This window comes from Apteryx mantelli, chromosome 13, assembly GCF_036417845.1.
Source record: "Apteryx mantelli isolate bAptMan1 chromosome 13, bAptMan1.hap1, whole genome shotgun sequence".
NCBI classification, from domain to species: Eukaryota; Metazoa; Chordata; class Aves; order Apterygiformes; family Apterygidae; genus Apteryx; species Apteryx mantelli.
This window is the reverse complement of record NC_089990.1, coordinates 19,979,658-20,000,753: the sequence shown is the minus strand read 5'-3', so window position 1 is coordinate 20,000,753 and position 21,096 is coordinate 19,979,658.

Below are 21,096 nucleotides of genomic sequence, written 5' to 3'. Positions count from 1 at the left end.
AAAGTGGAAGGGTTATAATTTGTTGTCAGCCAGTGATTTTTCAAGGGTTTTGTTTGGTTGTTTTCCTGGAAGTATAGTTTAGATATGGGGTGATTGAGAAGCGGTTGATAAACTGTTAAAAAGAAATATAATCAATAAATGGCCACAAAAAAAAAAAAAAGCTGTGAATACCAGAATTGCCGCTTCTCGTGTGTTCAGAACGCATTAGCCGGACTGTTTATCCTGCAGAAGCTGTGATTATCCATCATGGTTCTGTATGGCCTTGCGTTTGAAGTGGGCTCAGACAGAGTTTAATTAAATTAGTGTTGTTGCTCCATGACTGTGTTGGTGGATGCCTGAACTTTTGAGCCTGGGAGACGATTTCTAGCAACTAATGCATAGCCAATTTATCTATTTAGTTAGTTATTTTGGAAAGGTCTGTGACTGATGTTTCCCTAGCCCTGTGGTGGCAGTTGACCCTTCTCCTTGTCGCTTGGGCGCTGAGCCGTGGTGAAGAGGAGCTGTCACCTGGGACGGACGAGGGGTGCCGGGTGGGCTGGGGCGGCCACGAGCGGAGCTCGGCGTTCTTGCGGGTGGTGAGGAGGAGGAGGAGGAGGAGGAGGCTGGACCGCACGCAGGGAGCCGGCACAGGTGCTGCACCGCAGAGGGGCACGTTGGGTATGTCTCTGCCGGGATCAACTGTGTTGCGTATTTGTCCAGCTCCAGAGCTGAATGGTTTTATGGAATATGAATAACCAGCACAAACGATTAGTTGGCGGGTAAGCAGCCAGCTGTAAGAACAATTGAGTCACCACAGAACAATGGTGACAAAGCAGCCGGGATTATCTCCCATTCTGCTTTAGCACTATTGTAGTAGACTTGTAATAACAGTGAAATAACAACGTTTGCCAGTGCCACTTTAATACCGAGAGTGTATCTTTGAAATCTTGCATTAAAACGGGTCTGAAATGAAGTTCTCAGTTCTGCTTCATTTCTATCTTCTCTTCATAGAACAAAGTAATATTTTCTTTGTCTACATAATTTCAGCTCCAAATTCTAAACACTGATTTACATTTTTAGTATTCATATTAAGTATGTTTTATAAGAAGTATGTTTTATAAGTAAATTTAGGGGTTTGGTCCTCCTTTCTTAAAGACAGATTCATCCAAAAGTGAAATATCACTGCAACCCAAATATGCTTATAGATTGATGTTCTCTGTTCACTTGCATTTGAGGTACCTATTTTTTCTGTTATTTAAACCTCAGAAATAAAACACATTTCTATTTCAAACAGTGCCAAATAGATCTGCCTTTTCTTATATTAAATAGTTTAAGTTGGAGTTGACCCAAATCAAAGCCATAGATTTTAACCCTCTTTGTTTCAGAGATGCTAGAGAACAGTATCAGCAGTTGAATCCTTTGCTTCAGATAGTTTTCACTTGCACTCATTGGTTTCTTTATTCTGGAAGACCTGTGAAGCCAGTCTTATCACTTATGTCAAAATAAGCAATTTGTGTGTTTTGATTCTGCATTTGCATGGAGCATCGAGTGTAGATAGTAGCAAATACTGTAAATAATCCGAGCGTGTGGCTGTCACGTGCTTCACGGGAGGTAGACTATGTAAGCTCAGCTCAAGTGCCTTTGGTAACATTGAATATTGTTAATGACTCGGCACTTGCAAAATGTTGCCTATGTTCTCTTTTGATTCCGTCATTAAACGAAGAACAGTTTCTACTTACTCTCAACTCTAGAAGAGGTAATGGAAAGCAGCAGCTAGGCTTGAGGAAGAGGCTGTGCCAGGAAAGGTTGGCTTTGAACGTTTTGTAGAGAAACTTTTTTGTGTTCGAGGAAGGCAAGATGAAACCTTTGCGTTGCCTGGAGCTGGAGGGCAAAGGAGGGCTACTGTTTTGTGTCTAAATTCTTCCAGGTTGTTAATGAGGGATTTTGAGGCTGGGAAGTGAGACAGACAGAGGAAGGGTAATTATTCAATTTGTTTTGAACACTGTTTTTTAACAGAACTCGGAGCAATGAGGAAGAAGAACAAAGGCAAGCTTGTTATTACTGTTTTTTTCTTAATGAGAGGAACAAATATATTGGTTTAGGATTGGATAAACAGGCTTTATGAGAGACAATGGTGGAGAAAAGAGGTTTTTCGCATAAATCAACAAAACAGTGTGATGATGTAAGCGTTTTTGATGCTAAAAATAGTCTTTTCAGAAATAAAGCGTGTTCTTGCTTGGCTTAAATAAGTGTTTTACTTTTTTCAGTAACAGGACAGCTTTTTTTAGTGTAACAGGACTGTTAACTTGGGCGAATGATGTCAGTGCAGGTGTTGGGAACAAAATCTCAGTAAGGGTTTTATATCACAAGGTTGAGGTCTCTCTTGGGTAGGGTATTGAAAAAGGACTTATATTTTAGTTTCAATGGTACAATAACAGGACTTGAGCTTGTGTGATTTTTCTCTTTTAGTTTTGCCATCAAAGTGAATTTGAATTGATTTGTCTATACTCTGAGAAATGGTCTATAACAATGAATACCTACTGTCATTTTTGTGCTTGATTCAAGATGGACATATCAGAATTCGCACATCCAGTGGTGCCTGTGAACTACATGCCTTTTAACATGGACATTTTTAATATAAAAAGTGATTATAGTCTATAAGTAATGGATGAAAAAAAATCTACAGGCCACCTCTCGTTCACATACCAACAGAGAGAGTTTTCTGATATTAGGAACTCAAAAAGGAATCAAATATTAGTATGCAGCCATCTAATAAACCAGCTTCACAAAATCAGAATTGAATGACAATATCTGAATTTTTGCGAAAACAGAAATCCCCAGGACCGTCTGTTAGGGCAACATCTGCTTGAGCACACTTCCAATTTTGCAGACTTCTTGGGCACTGCAGCACAGAGCTGGATATATTGGCACTTTATCTTCCAAAGGCCCTGGACTCCAGGAGTATTCTCAAATTAGGAAATTGCCGCCTTTATAGACTTTTTTAAAGGGGACTTGGTGCAATGCAGAGTTAGCCCCATATAAAAACAGGTCTTCTCTTGACCTTTTAACATGAGTGCTTGCAGTATTTCAGCTGTACGCCAATGTTAGTGCACCGTTGCAAAAAAAAAAAGGGGGGGGGGATTGGTTTGAATTGCCACTGATGCCTTGCTAGGTCCTGAGGGAGGTGGTTAGATGCCAAAGCATGTTGACCTGTTTGTTCATTGCTTGCCAGTAAAAAGAAATGTGAGTATATAACTGATTTTCGGTGCATAAACTTTTCTATTTTTGCTGAGAGTGCAAGTCTCTGTTTCTTCGTAGTTATTATCTCACTCCTGGGAGCAGATGTACCAGCAGCGACTACAAGTGCGAGATTTTCCATATATATTTATTCATGAAGTGAATAGTGTGTTTTAATATCTTTGGCTTGTAATTATAACAGTGGGTTTCATCTCTTCCATTTAACCTTGGAGGAATTTATAGATTATATTTACTTAGTGACAGACACCAGGAAAATATTCTTTGAAGATTTAGCCTTTTATGGGGCTTTGTGTTTCCTAGCTAATAAATCTACCTATTCTGTGTCACATAAAGCAGTTGCATGTTCAAATAGCCTCTTTCAGTTGCAAACAACAATGAAAAAAGCTAAATTTTTCTATTAAATGTGGTCTTTTCTTGGCTTCTGTTTTGGCAACTTTGTTATCTAGAGTACTCAAAGGGCAGGTTTTGTGACTGGAGCAAAGCTATAAAATTTATCGAAACATCTACCCTTATATATCAATGAAGTAGAAATGACTGCAGTAAACAAAAAGTTCATTTACTATGGTTATAGTATAAGCAGAGCTTTGTAATGTTTTTGCAACAAAACATACTGAAAACATACTTTGAGTCCCTGTACAGAAAAAAACCAAATATGCTGCCTGAAACAGTAACTCATGTCAGAGTGAGCGATGGTTACTAGCATACTAATACCGTGCTGGCTTTCTAGTTCACCAGGCTGGTTAATGGTGCACCTTCCTCTAAACGCACGTGTTTAGTTTTGTTCAAACATGTGTTCGGAAGTTTTGCCGAATCTTTTAGCTCACGTTGAAAAAGTCTGTGGATTGTTAGAAGACATTTCATCACGGCAGAAAGTCAAACCGGTTGTGGGTTTTTTTCTTTTCCCATGCTATATTTACTTTCCATCTTAGTACGGATTATGGGAATGTGTTCCCTTTACAAAGTGTATGCGTTTTCAGGAAATCCCTGCACAACTCTTGAAAGAACTATTTTCCTAAAATCTTTTTGAACATGTTGGCATGTTGCTTCAAAGACTGCGACAGAGCAGTTACTTTTGTTTAGACCCGTTTCAGCCTACGTACCTGCGGGCTGTCAGGCTGGCGACTGTGCTGCTGCCCGTGTTTCCAGTAAGGCCCCGACAGGCAGAGCAGGGCGCGCCGAGGCCCGGCCCCGCCGGCGCGGCGGATCGGAGGCAGCAGTGGGATGCCGGAGCGTTGCTGGTTCAGCAGGCAGCAAGGAGCGTCCCCTCGCCCGCCTCCGCCTCGCCACCCCGGGCATCTGGCCACGCGGTTACAGGCACGATGAGCCGAGTCTGGAAGTACTTGGTTTGAAATTTAAACTGGTTTAGTTTTATCTGCCATGAGATCACACTGGATTTCAAATAAATACTAGAGGTTCTCCCTTCATTGCTAAATTAAACTAGTTTCACTACTGTTTGTTTTCCTCCTTTTTAGCCTTTTGACATTCCTAATATTAAATTAATAATTAATGTCTTTTTATTTGTCAGATTTAATTTAAACTAATTCAGTTATCATTGGTGCATCTTGGTAGGTATTAATTGCAGTATCAGTTGGAGCAATTGATATTTCCTGGAAAATAGAGCACCAATTATTGGTTTAATTTGAAACTGTGAAGGAAGTGTTTTTGCTCTAATTGATAGCAGAATTTTACCTAGCACACTTAGCGGTTCCAATGAGAGTCATAGTTCAAATATGGTTCTTCTCCCCATACTAGTCTTAAACATTAAGCACTGCTGAATCATATTTTCAGTTACTACTACATAGTTGTAACGTAGTCCATTCTGTTTAAATTGAATTTATGCTACAGTTAAACTTGGATTTAAGTGATAAGTATCTACACTTTCAGCACCTATTTGTGGACCAACTGACTACATTTACCTCTTTTATGCCAAAGAATCTCATTAAAATAAGGTGGGCATTTTGTTTATTTTACCTTTTATGTCCATTTTATTCAGTGGATTAGGCAGTCATCCTTGTAATTGAATTATGAATTTCACACCATTTCCAAATGAAGTCTGTGTTGCTGATTACTAAAGCAACCTAAAGACTGCTAGATATAATGATTCACTTGAAACGGTTTGGATGTGGATTCCAATTCAGATAAGCATCCAGCATTTCATATTTGAAGCTTATCTTGAATGCTGTGGGCCTGGAAAACTAAACTATAGTCAGGCTTTTTAAAGCTTTCTTGTGCCTCTGAAAATACATCTTTGATCTCATTGAAAACAGTAAATAAAAAAGAGAAAAAATATTGGAGTAAACTCTTAAAACAATTTTTTTCATGTCTCAGCAGAGTTTGATGACACAAAACATAACCTGAACTTTAACACTTACGTGAATGAATGACTGTTAGAATTAATTCAAGCTGAGTTACTCGTCATATTCTCAACAGTTTTAGAAGATAATGTTCTTTGTGCAAAATGGAAGTATTTTTCTTTACCATCTTAACACACTAATACACTATAGAGGAAATTGTTCTGAAAATTGTGGTTTTATATCTTCCAAAATTTTAAACAAAAGGGCAACCTGGTGTTAGGTATAAGCAGGTATATATTTTATGAATGCAGATGGATATGCAAAGTAGAATCACAGTTAACTATGTAGTTGAAAGTCAGGTATAATTGCAGCATGTCAAAGAACAATAGTTTTATACCAGTTTTTGGAGAGCTTGGAATGATCATTTTAGGAGCAGTCACACTGTTTTCTTGATTTACGGTATATTGTCTGTGTTTGTCAATTAATACCCAAGTAGCTGGCTATCTGAGTCCATTCAATTATATATATTTGTTTTTCAGGATAGATTGACAGACATGGTTAATAGGTGTTATGCATACAGATAATAGATTAGGAAATGCAAATCTCACATAATTGATAAATTCCATGGAGGCTGGATTGAAATTACATACCATATTTCACCTAACTGGCCTAATAGGCAATGAGCAAGTTTTTTATGGCCTTTTTCATTAAGGAATCCTGGAATAATCTGCAAAATTGTTTATTGCATATCCTTAACATATATTAGTCAAATTTCCAGAACAGAAATTGTAAGATCTGTACATTTCCCTAGTAGCTGTTATAAACAGTTATCATATCGTCCAGAAAAGATACTGGCAAAGATAGGTGCAGTTGCCTGTCTATCATTACAATGATCTCAGAAGCTAAAGTGATGTTTTAGTACAAGAATGAATGTTTTTGTAATTTAGAGATTTTATAACTGTATATATTACCAATTCCTCTTTTCAGATTTTTTTTTTAGATTCCCATGGTTCACCGTGCTGGATTTGCAAGGGTTGAACGACTGCTTAGCTTTATGCTCTGTGATGTTGAAGTGTTTCTTTTAAAAATCACAGATTGCCCAGATAAGTTAGATTTGTGTAACATGCTATACAATGACTATAACTAATTGTTCCGGTTAGCAAGACAACGTATTGGCAGTGCAGAACAAATGGAGACTTTTTACTGCTATGAAAAAGGCATGGTTCCTCGCTGTTTGGATGTGGCTGGGAGGAAGCCTGTCCTCGGAGCAGTGTGGACAGGCCTTCAGTCAGGCTGCGTAGCTAGCTCACCACGGCAAGCTGATTCAAGGCAAAGTCTGCTTTGAATCCCAAGTCATACAGTGTCACTAATGAGTATAACTGGATCTCTAGCAGGATGACTAATCTTACTCTCTTTTCAAAGTATCTGTTACCTCATAAGGATGAAAGAATAAAAACAGTATAAAGCCCATAGCAAAGCAATTTTTTTTTTTACCATGTTTGATTTATGTCTACTTTAAACTGTGTGTATTTTGGAAAGAAATCTGTTTTCTATCTTCAAAAAGATGAGATTCAGCATCCCTCAGCAGCTAATTTTTAGCACTTAGAGGTTCCCTTGGGCTGCTGTCAGCTACAACTTATTGCATAGGTACTTTTCACTAAACTCATTATAAAGTGATTAGCCTCAAGAAAGATAGTGCAGTGTTACAGCCTGCTCACATTATATGCAGTTTTGCAGCTGAATCCTGTGTTGTCAAATCTTATCAGATGGTGAGCATAGAAAGAGTCATGGGATTAAACAGATAGGTTGTTAATAGGGATGCTGTCATTTCTAAGCTATAGTTGTTTATAAGCATCAGTGTTTCAGAGGCATGATACTTTTTTTCCAATTTCCAATCACTAGATGAGATTATGATAAAAGACAATGGTAAGCCTTTGACTAATGGATGTTATTAAAGCTCTTTGTTTTTCATTAATTATTAAGGTTTGGTTTTTTTTCAATTGAATAACCTTTGTTTTGTAAGTAGAAAATTTCTGCAATGCTACTTTGCCACAGTAAGCTGGGTTGTGGAAGACAGCTCTGGGCCAGGAAAGTTTGGACCTGAGCTCTTTGGAGCTCAAATTTTGGTCCACAGTTGATACTGTGCTGGGAATTTCTGATACAAGGCACAGAGGACTGCTCGAAGACTGGAATTACTTTTCCCAAAACCCATGAATTTCAGTACTAGGTATATGGTTCTCTAAAGTTCAGAGATAACAAGAAGAGGAAAGTCTAGCATTACTTGTCATGGGACAGTGGATCTCATGCAAGTTATCCAAGTGTGTCCATAGATACCGAAGTGCATTAACACTGCTGGTGTAGCCCAAGCTCTTGACGTGATCTCTTAAATAAAATTGGCATAGGTGTTTGTGTTTGGTGAAGAGGCATTTCTTGGGGAAGTGTACAGTCTTTAGAAACTGAGTAGTCCTCTTTAGACAGTGTGTGAGAGCCTGTAAGGGGCTTTCCTGTCCTGTAGCTGTAACAGGTCTGTTCCCTATGGGAAAAGGAGCAGTTGCTTGTACCTAGGCCTTTAGACATGTGTTTGGGGAAGCTAGCTGTACCTGTGTGTCGTCTTCGTGTTATGAGTATTGTGAACAGAGCCAAATCACATCAATGTCCTGTCATTTCTGTCTGGAGAATTACTGTCCTGAAGGAGATGAAAGCAGAAGAGGCAGTGGGGGAAAAAAAAAACCTTCCAGGTGGAGGAGAAAGCCTGTCACAGTCTAAAGGGTCTCCTACCAAGGATGGTAAGGCACCTTTGTCCAGACCAAGAGGGGAGTTTTTATGTGGAAAGTCTTGAGTACTAGGCTTTTAGACAGGAAAGCAAAGCGGAGCATGGCCTGTAGCAGTGGTGGCAGAGGAGGCATCGTGCCAGGCACCGGTGGTGAGGGGCAAAGGATGGGTTCAGCAGAGCGCTTTGCGTTGGCTTGCAGCTACCAAGGCAGCCAAGACTGTGCAAGTTTTGCTTCTGTTTTTAGTTTGAGTCTAGATTGGGGATTTAAAAAATGTAACCAATGAGGCCTGAGGCCGGACTGCATTTGGCACACCGTACTTGCCTTGCTTTGCCAAGCGTGGGGCAAACCGGGGCAGAGGAACAGCACCGAGGGCTTCCGGAAGACTCTTAGTGCTTTACCTCGTTCAGAAACAGAACTTTAGGATTAGCAATTTTTTTTCTTCTGGAAAAGGTAGATTTCTCCTCCTTCTCCTTCTCCTTCTCCTTCTCCTTCTCCTTCTTTATATCTGACCATTTGGTCAAAGATAAATGCCTTCTTGACGGTAAATCAATGAGGCTGTAGTTATTTACCTGAAGAAGAAAGGTGCACAGCATAACCTGCCATGTCCTGGGGAGCTGCATCCCTCTGAGCTTTCATCATTTGTTGCTGCATTTATTTTTTATACATCTCACTCTTTCACCATATTTATTTAAAAGCTGCTTTTTAAGGTTTTGCTAGGCATAAATATTTCCAGCAGTTTAGATCAGCAGCCTTATTTAAATCAGAATTTTAGTGTTCCTTAGCACTGACAAATGTTTTAACATAGCAAGTACAATAAAAATTCCCTCAAAACCACAGCTCCTGAGCAGACCCTTAACGGTCCCTAATGAGGTATTCATTTTGCAGAGTAGAAGAGAAGCTGAAATGTCAGTTCTGGCAGCTGAAAGGGTTGAGTTAGCCCAGGGTTTCGTATAAGACAGCTCTCTGAGAGGGCAGCTGTTTCAATAAAAATGTTAAAAGTAAAGCATCCCTTTTGTGCCTCAAAATCCCTAATTAATTAGAGTGGAGTTATTGGAGCTTGGTGGTACTTTTTAGTCCTACCACCGAACCACCTTGGGGCCTGCTCAAAACCAGAAGCTGAGCAAATGGTAAACGACTGCTCTGGAGCGAGTCCAGGTAACGACAGCATCCCACCTAAGAGCTTGCTGGGGAGGAGCAAAATGTACTCATCAGAGAAACAGAAAGTAAGCACAGCCCTCGCTTTATTAAATAGCGCTGATATGGACTTGCCCGGGTAACAAGGACTGCTATTACAGCTGCATCATATGTCATCAGAAGCAGAGCCAAGTTTGTAAAGCCAAGAATGTGAATCATGAGAGGGAGAGAAACAGGGTTTCTTCTTCTTCTTCCTTGCTCAGATATATGGCCATTAACTTGCCTGGTGCTGCTTTATTTATTTATTTATAATTGGAGAAAGGGGGCAGTGAAGGGGTAGGAATTTGTTTTTCCAGAAACTGAGGCTAGTTTATCTGGGAATGCTTTTGATGCAAGCGAGATCAGCTTTCTTGTCTTGACAGCTAGTAGTATATAAATGCATACACTTGCATTTCAAAGGTCATTTGCTGCTGTTCAGTAACACATAGCACAGAATAACTCTACTTTTTTTGTAGGAAGCATCCTTAAAAATAGCTAAAATATTGACATTATTGGTATAGACTGTGACAAATGCCTAGTGAGTAATTTTGTGACTACATGAAAAGAAGATGTATCCTAATATATACATTCATACAATGCCTAATACAATACAACTAGAGTGAAGCTGATATGTCTGAAAACTGAAGGCTTTTACTTTGTTGATTTGGTCAATATTTATCTTGACAGCAAAAGAAATGGTTCCTCAGCTTTATAATAAAGGGATTTTAGTGGAGCAGAAGGCAGAAGGATAGTAAAACATTAAGGAGAAAAAGAAAAGAACTAGTCATTCAATATACATCACTAGAGGTTTTTAAATGAGTGCTGACTGTGAGGTCTCTAGTCTATCCATTTATCAAGGAACAGTGCTAACATTCAGCACAGCATGTTTCCAAAATAATATTCTACTTAATGTAGCACTTTTTGTTATAAGAGGTATGTTGTTTAGTTTTATCTCTGAAATTATGACAACAGACAGGGTTTACAGAATTTTATATCTTTTTTTTTTTCCTTCTTTTTTCTTCCCTGTAAACTTGTGGACACTCTTATCGTTTTCATACATGCCAGAGTTCAGGAACAAATGATTTTAAATCAAATGGTTATTTCTTGGGGCCTGCTCTAGTGGTTGCCACACAATAATATTTGAGAACACAATTTACTCTAAGAGCTAAAATAGGAAAATAAAGGTGATATTTATCTATGTATGTGTGATACTATCATGGATAAATTTTAACTTTTTGTTGGTGAAAACTGTATGTCAACGTTGATGTATTTGCAGCTCAGAATGAAACCTTCATCTTTCACACAAGATAGTGCTTCCATTTCCATGAATTGTTTTAATAGACCTTCCCAACTCTTCAGTGTTCATTCAAGATCTTAAGAGTACAAAAAATAACAGCTGTTTGATCTGTGAAGGAGAAATAAACCTTTGTCTTCCTTCTGTGTGCAGATATCTTAATAATAATTCGATTTTCTTTTTAGCTAGACAAAGGTTTTTGCCCAATGAAGGTCAAATGATGTAATTTTAATTGGCAATGTTTGCAGTGTGATCGTATCTAAGAATGTGACTGCCTTAATAAAATTTAACTAGGTTGGCAGTTTTCATCTCTGAAGTTATATGTCACCTTGTGAGTAACTCCGTAATGTAGCGACAAGAACATGCTTATTCAAGGAAACTTGAAATTTGCGATCTTTAAGATAAGAACGGCATTCTTGAGCAGCATCTTAAGGAAGGAATGTTAGGATACTGCCTTTTAAAATTCTTCTGCTTTCTACATTTTGAAGGCATCTTTACTTTTCCCAGTTACACGATCCTGGTTTCTTATTTTGTCTATATCAGAAGTATTCAATCCCATGATGTGCTGTTTAAAAATGGAATTTGTTTCCTGTCTCACCTTTTTCCTTGGGATATGTTGTAGCCCTTTAATATTTTTGGCATTTTCTAATTGTACTGGGATCAAATACAAGTGTTAGGATGACAGACACTACTCCAAGAAAATGCAAGAGATTTATAAAGAAAATATTACCAAAACATTTCATGTAAATGCAAATGGCTTCCTACTGTGCCGTTCTACCAATCTAGCCCTGAAGAACGGCTTGAGTTCATTCTGCGTTTCGGGCTAGCTCATGAAGTGTGGGCCATCTGTCTCCTTAGCTTTACATCATTAGTCATTTATTTCTGTTCAGATAATGCCTAGCAGATGTCTCTCTTTTTCAGACTGTTTCTTTGGGGTCTTTAGCATAGAATAATAGTTATTTTTTAAGAAATCTGTGTGTGCTTGCCCAGATTCAATATCTCTTTAAGCCTGAACAGTTTTAACAGATTAACAAATGTTTTCACTGTATCCCTTCCTTGTTTCCATTGCCATAAAGAAAGTCAATATTTGTAATTTTAAAATGTGAATTTTATTTCTAAAGCTTTCACCCACTTGTCAATGTGGTAGATAATGACAACATCATACAAACTTTGGCTAATGGAAATATCACTAAAAATAATATTCCTTCTGAGATCATTCTTCTTTTCCCTCGGTAATAAGTTTAAGGCAGGCAAAGAAGAAGTGGAAAGGCCAAAACGTCTTACTGTAACCCTTTGTCCATCTTGCCTTCTCCTCCCTTAAGCTCTCTCCTCTTCCAGAACTGTTGAAATCTTTGGCTGAACTAAAGAAATTGTCTGGGAATTGGCACAGTGGGCGTCTACGAGAGCAGCGGTTTGCGTGCTCCGTGCCCACGGTGTCTGGCATGGCTCGTGCCCCGCTCGCAAGCCAGCCCCTCGGCGCGGCTTCCTCTCCGCCGGCCGCGCTGGGAAGCGGCTGCGTGGCCACGGAGCCTCTCGGCGAACCCAGCGCAGGAGGGAGGAAGGGTGCGAGGCGTCAGGGAAGCAAGCAATAAGCTTTTTAGGCAGGATTTTTATTTTGGCTGGCTCTCTGGTCAGACAGCAAACTTCTTGATGTACCCTGGCCGTCTTGGTTGCTGAGCTGCTGAATGGGCACGGGGCCTCCTGGGACGCTCCTCCTGCGGGAAGGACGCGAGCCACTTCAACACAGTGGAAACCTTCTCCTTGGGTATAGTTGAAGCTGCTGCTGCTTAGCTCACTAATGCGCAAACTGGTGAAGAGGGGAGTCTAGTTTAGCACTGTCCCCCCCCCCCCCCCCCCAAATGAAACCATTCTTCGAAGCAGGCTGCTTAGTCCCGGTCTTTGAAACTCTTCTGAAACCATGCTTTCTCTTCTCTCCAGGTGAAATAACAACCACCTATCTCAGTGAGCCCTTGTGACCTACGTATCACTTTCATATCAGGATCAACCGCTATTGTCACAGCGGGCTGTTTCAGGGAAATATTGGCAACCTTTTACACGCTTCCACTTGGTTGCAATTCAAAGCCATATGAAACCTCGCATTTCACATGATTTGGTGTGAAATTGTAAATGTGTTGTGAAAACATAAATATGTTTAATTATGCACTTGAGGAAACCTTCTGATGAAGCTCAATTACTATCAAAAATAAATCTGTGCTTTTCTTGTATTTGGTTCTTTGGAGGAATAATTCACTTCAGTCCTTTAAAATAAATGTTACCGCCACATTTCATAATGCTAAATTGAGTAGGTAATTTATTTACTGTGAAGCTGCATTTCATTCGTAAATGTCATTGCTTGCATTCACCAAAAATTGTCATTATGCCTCTTCCCTGAAATAAGAAAAGCTTTTGATTTAAAGTGCGATTCAAGGCCTTAAATCTAAAGCTTTGTGATGCCCTTGCACTGTGATAATTAATATGATGTCTGCCTCGCTTCCAAAACCTGAAAATAAGTTAAGATTATGGTGAATGACTTCTACAGAACTCTGAAACTTGTTGCCCGTTTTCCGGAGGTTAAGGTGGGGAATTCCAGTAACACCAGGTTCTCGTCCCGCAAGGCAGAAACGCGTGCAAACGCTGCTGTGTGCTTCTGTATAGTTTGGCTGCTGAGCCCCGAGCCGGAGCGAGCGAGGGCTCCCCCAGCGCAGAACAAGGGTCCCGCGCATCTGTCTCAGCACCCGCCTGGCACCGGCAGCGCTTCCCCGGACCCGGCTCGTGGCAGCGCCTCTCGCCCCTGGCGTGCGGCAACCAGCGTCTAGGTAGGATGGTACTTAGGCAGCAAAAAATTTCTGAGCGCTGACCTAGATAAGTATTGTTCTAATTCGATACCCTTAATTGGTGTTCAGAGGCATTTTTAGAGAGAGTTTTCTGTTTCCACAGGGAATATTTTCACATTTCTGTTTATAATTTACTCCACAAATTTGTTTATTAACAATTCTTGGCATCTCTTTCATCTTCCCATGAATTTTTGCTTGAGAGCAAGGAAAGTATATCATTGTTCTCAGGAAAGAAATGTTACTTTGAGTTTTACTTTGAAGCACCCAATGATATAACTGAAATGTCATGAATAATTTAACCAAACATTGATGCCAATGTTACTAGAAATAATCAAGGAACTTTAGAGGTTGTAAATAAAACCCATTTAAAGATTAGATTTGATGCATCTTACAATTCTAATTTTGTATACACACAAAAGTGGGACAAAATAGTATTCGGGAGCATATGGGAATGGAACAAACAGCGCTGGCGTTCGTGTGGATGATTCACTTGTGAATAAAGGAGAGTGCAGAACTTGGATATCTTGCCCTGGCTCGTATGTGTACAGCAGGAACACTAAATATAAATGTCTTTGCTTTTACGGTGATATTTTGAAAAAGCTATGTGATTTAGTAGCACGCATCTTATAGTCTGATTGTAAGCAATTGCAACATCTTCTCCTCTATGTGCTCTGACATCCAAAACTGCTTGATCTAAATGACCTTGTAATACTCGCTTTATAGTATGACAGCCTTTCTCCTGGTGACTTAGGCTGGGGAACTGCAGGGGACTTGGGTTCGAGGTGGTGGAGGCAGTGAGCCGCCAGCTGCGATGCCGGCTATCGTAACACCGGCTATCGTAACGTTTGCTCTTATTCTGGGATCCAGGTCTTGGCCTCTTGCTTTTGCCTCATGATTGCCTGGATGTTTAAGCCCACCATTACATAGTAGATGTCATGCTTTGGGACTCAGTCGACACGTGTATCACAAAACTCAGTCATCTGGGTGTTTTTGTGTATTCCCTGTGATTTTTCAGCCTCCCGGTGAAGAGGCAGCGGTGGGGCGGGCTGGGGGCTTGGGGTGCAGCAGCACCGTGTCATACGAGCTTGGGTCCCATGCACACCATAACCACATCCGTGACGTGGTTACTCTGCCTGAACGGCGATGCTGGCATCCCCAGAGTATCTACAGCCCTCTGGGTTTGGTTGAGTTTTAAGTAGGTGAAAGAGGGGTCTGTCTCCGATTCATTGAATAGTACTTTTTTAGACAGGCCAAAATGTATTTATCTCAGATCTTTTAGAAGAATGTAAAAAAGGTGCAGTGAAACTGTGGCAGCATTTTAATCAGTTCAGTTTACTACCAGTCATTCCCTATCAGTACTGGTAAAACAAATACATGGAGAAAAAAGAAAGTTAATCTGTGTGGATATTGTTTTTAATAAGCAGTAAAGGATAAGTTCATGCAATGCTATTGGCTCTCTTGTAACATTACGGTCATGGTAGTGCAAAGCTATCTGATTCAGATGTAATTGTGTTACTATAGTTTATTTCTCAACACAAGAGTTTATAAAAAAAACACTTGAAAGACTTAATTAAAATCTGTTCTCTCACATTTAATGCTGCTTAATGCTTTTAATTAATCTGAATATCCTTAATTACTTCTGTAATTTTTACCATGTGTAAATAGCTAATTAAAGTATTAACCATCATCAAATGTAGTCTAGAATTAAATATATAAATGCTCTGTGGCTGATTAAGAGGATTACAAGAAAAAATAGTTGAGTTTCAGGTATGAATAGTTTCTGAATGCAAATTCGTTCAGATTAGCTGAGGTAAAAGGGGTCGAGATGAAGGAGATGGTTGCAGTTTCCTGCTGAGCAAGGCAGTACGTGGCAGCTGTAGCTCCGGCGGTGTTCAGGGAAGTCTGGAGGTTGCTCTAAACTTCACCCGTTGGGCTCAGCCCTGGCGGGGCTGCCTGTTAACGGCGACTGCTGCAATGCAATATATTCCGCCTCCGTTAGTGGGCTTCAAGGAGCAGATGGTAGGGGACGTAGGTACGGCCTGCCTCCTTTGAGAAACCCTCGGCTCTCATTTCCAGAGCCGGAGCAGAGAGCTGTTCTTGTTCCTGGAGGCCGCGCTAAGGAATAGCCCCGTGCTTGTGTGAGAGCCAAAACTGGATGGTGACGAAGGCAGTGGAAGCGCTGAAGGAGAATAATTCGACCTCTTCCTCACAATCAGCTTGGGAAAATCATCAGCACAAATTCTCCATAAAGATATCCTCTGGTATAACTGTCCTCTGGAATGAAATACAAGCCAATAACCCTGAACCAGTGAATTCGCGTGGGTGTCTCGGGAGCGTGCGGCTCGGGCGTTGCGACGGTGGAATTAGCTCAGGTGGCACGAATTTATCCCTGCCCTGTGGCACACAACTGCTATAAGCAGGAACGTAAGGGAATCTCTTAGGTAGATGTTCAGGGTTTTTTTCATGTGGTGAAAGTAAAAACTGCTTTTCAAGACCTATACGAAGGGGTTGTTTAAGAAGGCCAAAGCAGTAACTTGATTTGTTTCCAATGGGATTTGATTATTCTGGAAATTACTTGGAAGGTTTTTAGAATTTTAAGTCATTTCTCCAGATGCTTCTGTTACTCAGGAGAGCACTCCCCCCTTTAAAAACCTGTGGGCTAGAGGTTATCCAATGAGACGTTTTAATATATAGGACCATTATTATTTTTTGCCCCCCTGAAAGACTTCTACAGATAAATTAGGCAATTAGCTCTCTCTTGCAGACCTCACTCCCCGTGGCTGTTCCAGGTCCTTTTATAAAACGAGCTGGTGCAGACAAGGAGCGCTCTGGAGCTGGCAAGGCCCCAAACTGCTCATGAAAAGCTGAACAACTCTTTTCTTCAATAGTCTCCAATCCTGACAAAAGAAATCTCTTAAAATATATAGAAAATCTCACCAGTGTTTCTCTTCATTATTTCAGCGGCCTCTTAGCTGTAGTACACTGGGTCTCCTGCACATATGATTCAAGGGCTTTTTTATATGCTTTTTGCTGTTAATTAAAGAACAGCAGACACAGACTGTTTTTAGGTGCCTTCCTGAACCTTTTAGTATGGCTAGCTAAACCGAGAATAGAAAAATGTCACTTCTTGTTCGGCACTACTTGGATATTATCTTGATGCTGGCAAATAGGAAACAAGTTACTTCCTAATGCAATGTTCCTGGAAAACCTTCCTGCTATATAGGTGTTCTCCATATGTGGATCTGGCCCTCCTAGTGAGGCTTGGCTTTGGACCTCAAGTAGCTTCCATTTCTTCTTTCCGGTTTAGAATTAGTAGGCCCACTCTCATATTTCAGCTCTATAGATACCAAACAATTTTCTTTGCGTCTCGCATGTGTTTTTGCAAGATGATTTTACTCTAGCTTGTACTCGCTACCTCTAGCCCTCACCTGTACTGAAAAGGCAAGAGAAGGGTGTTGTGTCCCCTGCCTTCTGCCTGAGCACCCGGCAGGCTGTATCAGCTAGCCCTACCTCTTCTTTCCGCCAGCAGAGAAGCTGTATGTCAACTGAGAATTAAACCCAATTTTTTTTTTCCTCTTCCAATAATGCAAATCAGGAGCAGTGGCATTAGAAAGTATCACTGGGCTCATTAAGCGTTTTAATGCTGCTTAACCATTAGACATATTTTATGGTTTTGTAGTTTAATTGATTTGAGCTAAAGTTAAGTTACAAACAGGAAATGAATATTTTGATTAGTCTTTTACATAAACCAGCTTTTTATGGAAAATTGTCTGTCTGCTTTGAGTATTAAATGTTCTGTCCTTAACCATGCTGAATATTCCACTGGATATTGCATTTGAGTTTTGAAATTATCCCCGGAGATTCTGGAAATCTTGCAGAAAAAAGTTCAATTTCCTTTGTCTTCATTGACATTTTGACTTAATTAGCTAAAATGATAATATCTCCCTAAAGTATGTATAATTATATTGATGTCATTTTTGCTTAGACTGGTGGCATATTGCAAATCTTAAAGTTTTGTTCTGTAGTGTGTTTGAAATTTGTAGTACTTTCCGAGTCGTCAGATTCACTTGATGTGCATTTCTAAAGATGTTATTTCTGGCATTCTCCAGAGGGCTGGGCTAACTCCCTACCAAAGCAATGACGCTAATCTCGCATGAGATCTGTCTTCCTCCCACCCTCTGGGGGCGCAGGGTGTGGGTGCTCTGGTGGGAGTCATAGGAAACCCCAGTTTGCAAAGCCGCCAGAATAGCTGTGCTAAGGTTGCTCAGGAGGCGGCGGTGTTGCGTGCGAGGGTGTATCTCGTCCGCAGCATCCCCAAATTGTTGGTTGCAGAAGATGGAAAGTGTGAAGCGAATGATGCCGAGGCCTGTGGGGAAAAGAGAGCAAGTCTGAGGGCAGGCAACCGAGTGCTCTGCTGGAGGGCTGGACCGGGTCCCTGTCTCTGCCCAGGGCTCCTGCGTCATGCGCAGCAAAAAAAGGTCTCTCAGTCACCAGCTGGTTTTCATTTCGTTGATGTCTAACAATAATTAGGGTCTGATTTACAGAAATGCTGAGCACTGACACCTTGCACTGAAGTCAGTGGGAGCTGTGCTTTGAAAATACAAAGTGCTGTCAAATAAAATACTATTATCTAAACAATGAGGTCCTCTATTCTCAAATTCTGCGTCTAAAATAAGCAGACTTTCTATTTACCTGATGCTTGTTGTGCCTCATCTGTAAAACAGAGGTAATGTAGCTATCCCTTCCACCTGGGGCTGTTATAAAAATTAACTTATGCCTTGATGAGCAATTGTGTGCAACCATAGGAAGAACATACAAAAAAGAAACTTGGAGGGGAACTCTTCAAAGCAAGGGTTGAGCAGTACATGTAAGTCAGGCATTTTTTTACTGTTCAGAACTGTGAAAAGGAGGAATTTAACATGGGCCCCTGGAAGCAAATTCAGTCTGTCCATCATAACCACCAGAGCTGAGGTCTCCAAAGATTTTATATTTAAGATTGCTATTAGAATTCATTGTTTCCTAAAACATGACCTTTCTGGGCCGAAAGGTCTAAAGTTTGTTCTTGAAATCACTTAGTGTAGCTGCTTAAGATTCCTTCTATTGTTTTGTACATTGTAGGAAATGAGCAGGAAAATACTGGCCCTTTTTTGTTCTCTTCATAGGGATGAACTTTGAAACTTTGAAACTGTGTAATTAGATTTAATGAGCAATTATGTGCCTTCTAACTTTGAAAAATAAACTGTCTCTTAAATCAAGTGAGAAAGGCATACAAAATGCATGCAAAGTAAAACAAGAATGAAAAAGCTACCTCAGCCCTTACTGCAGCCTCCTCTCCAACGCAGGGCGGGTTCGGGCGCTCGCCGCCCGCAGCACCCCAAGAGCTGCCTCACGGGGGGCTGGCTGGCAAAGCTGGCAGCGAGGTTTGGCGGCGATGTCTGCGTAGGCAAATATGCAAACAGGTATTGCGCGTGCTGGTGGGATTCAGCAGTAGGGGTTTCTTAATTATGTTAACCCCCAAACACTGACAAAATCAGTGGTAACACAGCAGAGGAATGTGTCACGCGAATGAGATATTCCCAGAATGATGATGGTGTCCAGCTTCTCTCATCATCTTCCCCTCTCCACCTCTTTTTCTTTTTTTTTTTCTGGCTACAGCTTGTAGGGAGACTTTTGCATAGCTGCTGCGAATAACCCAGGCAAGCCAGGTCAAATAGGCTGACCAGTAATTTGTAAAACCCAAATACCGTTTGGGAGCTGTAGATTTTGCGTATGTTGGTGGTGTGTTGACCATCTCTTTAAACTGTTGCAAACTCTTACTCCAGAACTGTAGAAGTGGGTATTTTTTTTTAACATCTGGGGGATTCTGCTTCTGTGTAGCTATAGAAGCTACTGACGGATTTGAGAGATTTTATATCACCTCAGCATCTAAGCCTATAATATCATTATGTATTTTTACAACCATTCTTTGGTTAGAGTAGTCATATTTGTTGATGATTTCTCGCAGGGCCACTTAGATCTGTGAAATTTGAAGTTCAGCTTTTGTTTATTTGCTTATTTATTTGTAGGTAAAATGATGTTAAAATCACTTCCTGCTTTAAAATAAAGCACTTAACTCACTCAAAGATTGAAACGTAGGAAGCCTCCTAGCTATCAAGACCAAGCACAGCTCTTGTTTACAGGAGAGGGAAAAAAGTGTCCTAATAGTTGTGTCCAAAAAGGATTATAAGGAAAAATGAATTCAAATTTTAACAACAAAGCTCTCCAGAGTAAGAGATAGTCTCCAAAGCATGTTTCAGGACCAGAGAAATTCTCACTCTCATTTTTGGCCAAGGATGTAGGGTAAAGTAACAGGTACTTGCTTGATGAAATGACAGGCTCATATACATGTTTATTGAGTATGGATAGAAATAAATCTTTAATGAGACCAAAACAGAAGCTACCTTCAATAGATACACATATAAATTATATAAACCAATTTGTACTTTTTTTCATTCTATGGGTGATAGAACAGCTGTTTTAGGAAAAAACAGCTTGGCTGGTTGTGCACTGGCGGTGCCACTGAGCGCACTTGCAAGGCAGGCGCCGCTGCCGGGCCGGAAAGCGGCCCTGGGAGGTGAGGAGCACCTGCCTGGCAGCACTCTTCGGGAAGAGCCCGATAGTGTTTTGCAAACAGCTGAAGCAATGGGGGACATGCAGCTCGTTTGAGTTATCAAGCCCTGAGAAGGAGGAAGGCGTAATGAGACCGTAAAGAGGAATGTGCGGAATGAACAGCGGGAGGAAATAGAGGGAAGACAAATGCCTGCTGCTGCAGCCTCGCTATGCTTGCAGCTGCAGCCTCCGAGGGATTTTGGCACTAAGAAACAAGTGCAGACTTAGCTAAGCTAATTTTGAAAATAGCCTTTTTAGATTCTCTGGTGGAGCCTTGGAAGTGGTGTCCTAGATTCTGTATTTCAAAAGTTGCTCTTTTTTATCATCCAACAATTCCCTTGCATCAGAGGAGGCTGATGCAGAATTTGCTGGGCTGGGATTAAGTAAATTAATGAGATGCAAGAAGTTTTCCCTTTTTGTAATAGACTGCAAGCAGCTGTAAAGGATTAAGAACAACGTTACTGGAAAAAACATGGTTTGATTACAATTGTGTTCTGTGGCAGTTAAGGAATATTGAGTTTAGAACTCCAGTGCTGTAACAAATTCTGCATTTTAAATCATGTGTATATAAATAAAATGTCCTAAAAGCTAGATTTTTTTTTTTTCTCTGAACTACATGGAAATTAAGTCCTTATACTTTCATGAGGCCTGTATGGAGAGATCTCCGAGCCCTTCTGGGCTAACGTTGACTTTCCTATGCTTTTTATGGGGACAGCAGTGTTTTTACTGTTCCATGACCAACACCCACACAAAGATATGAAGTCTAACTTGCATTCATGTTTCACTGTAGACTTCAGATATGTGTTTATTCTTTATTACTATTATTCTTTAAAAGAATTTGT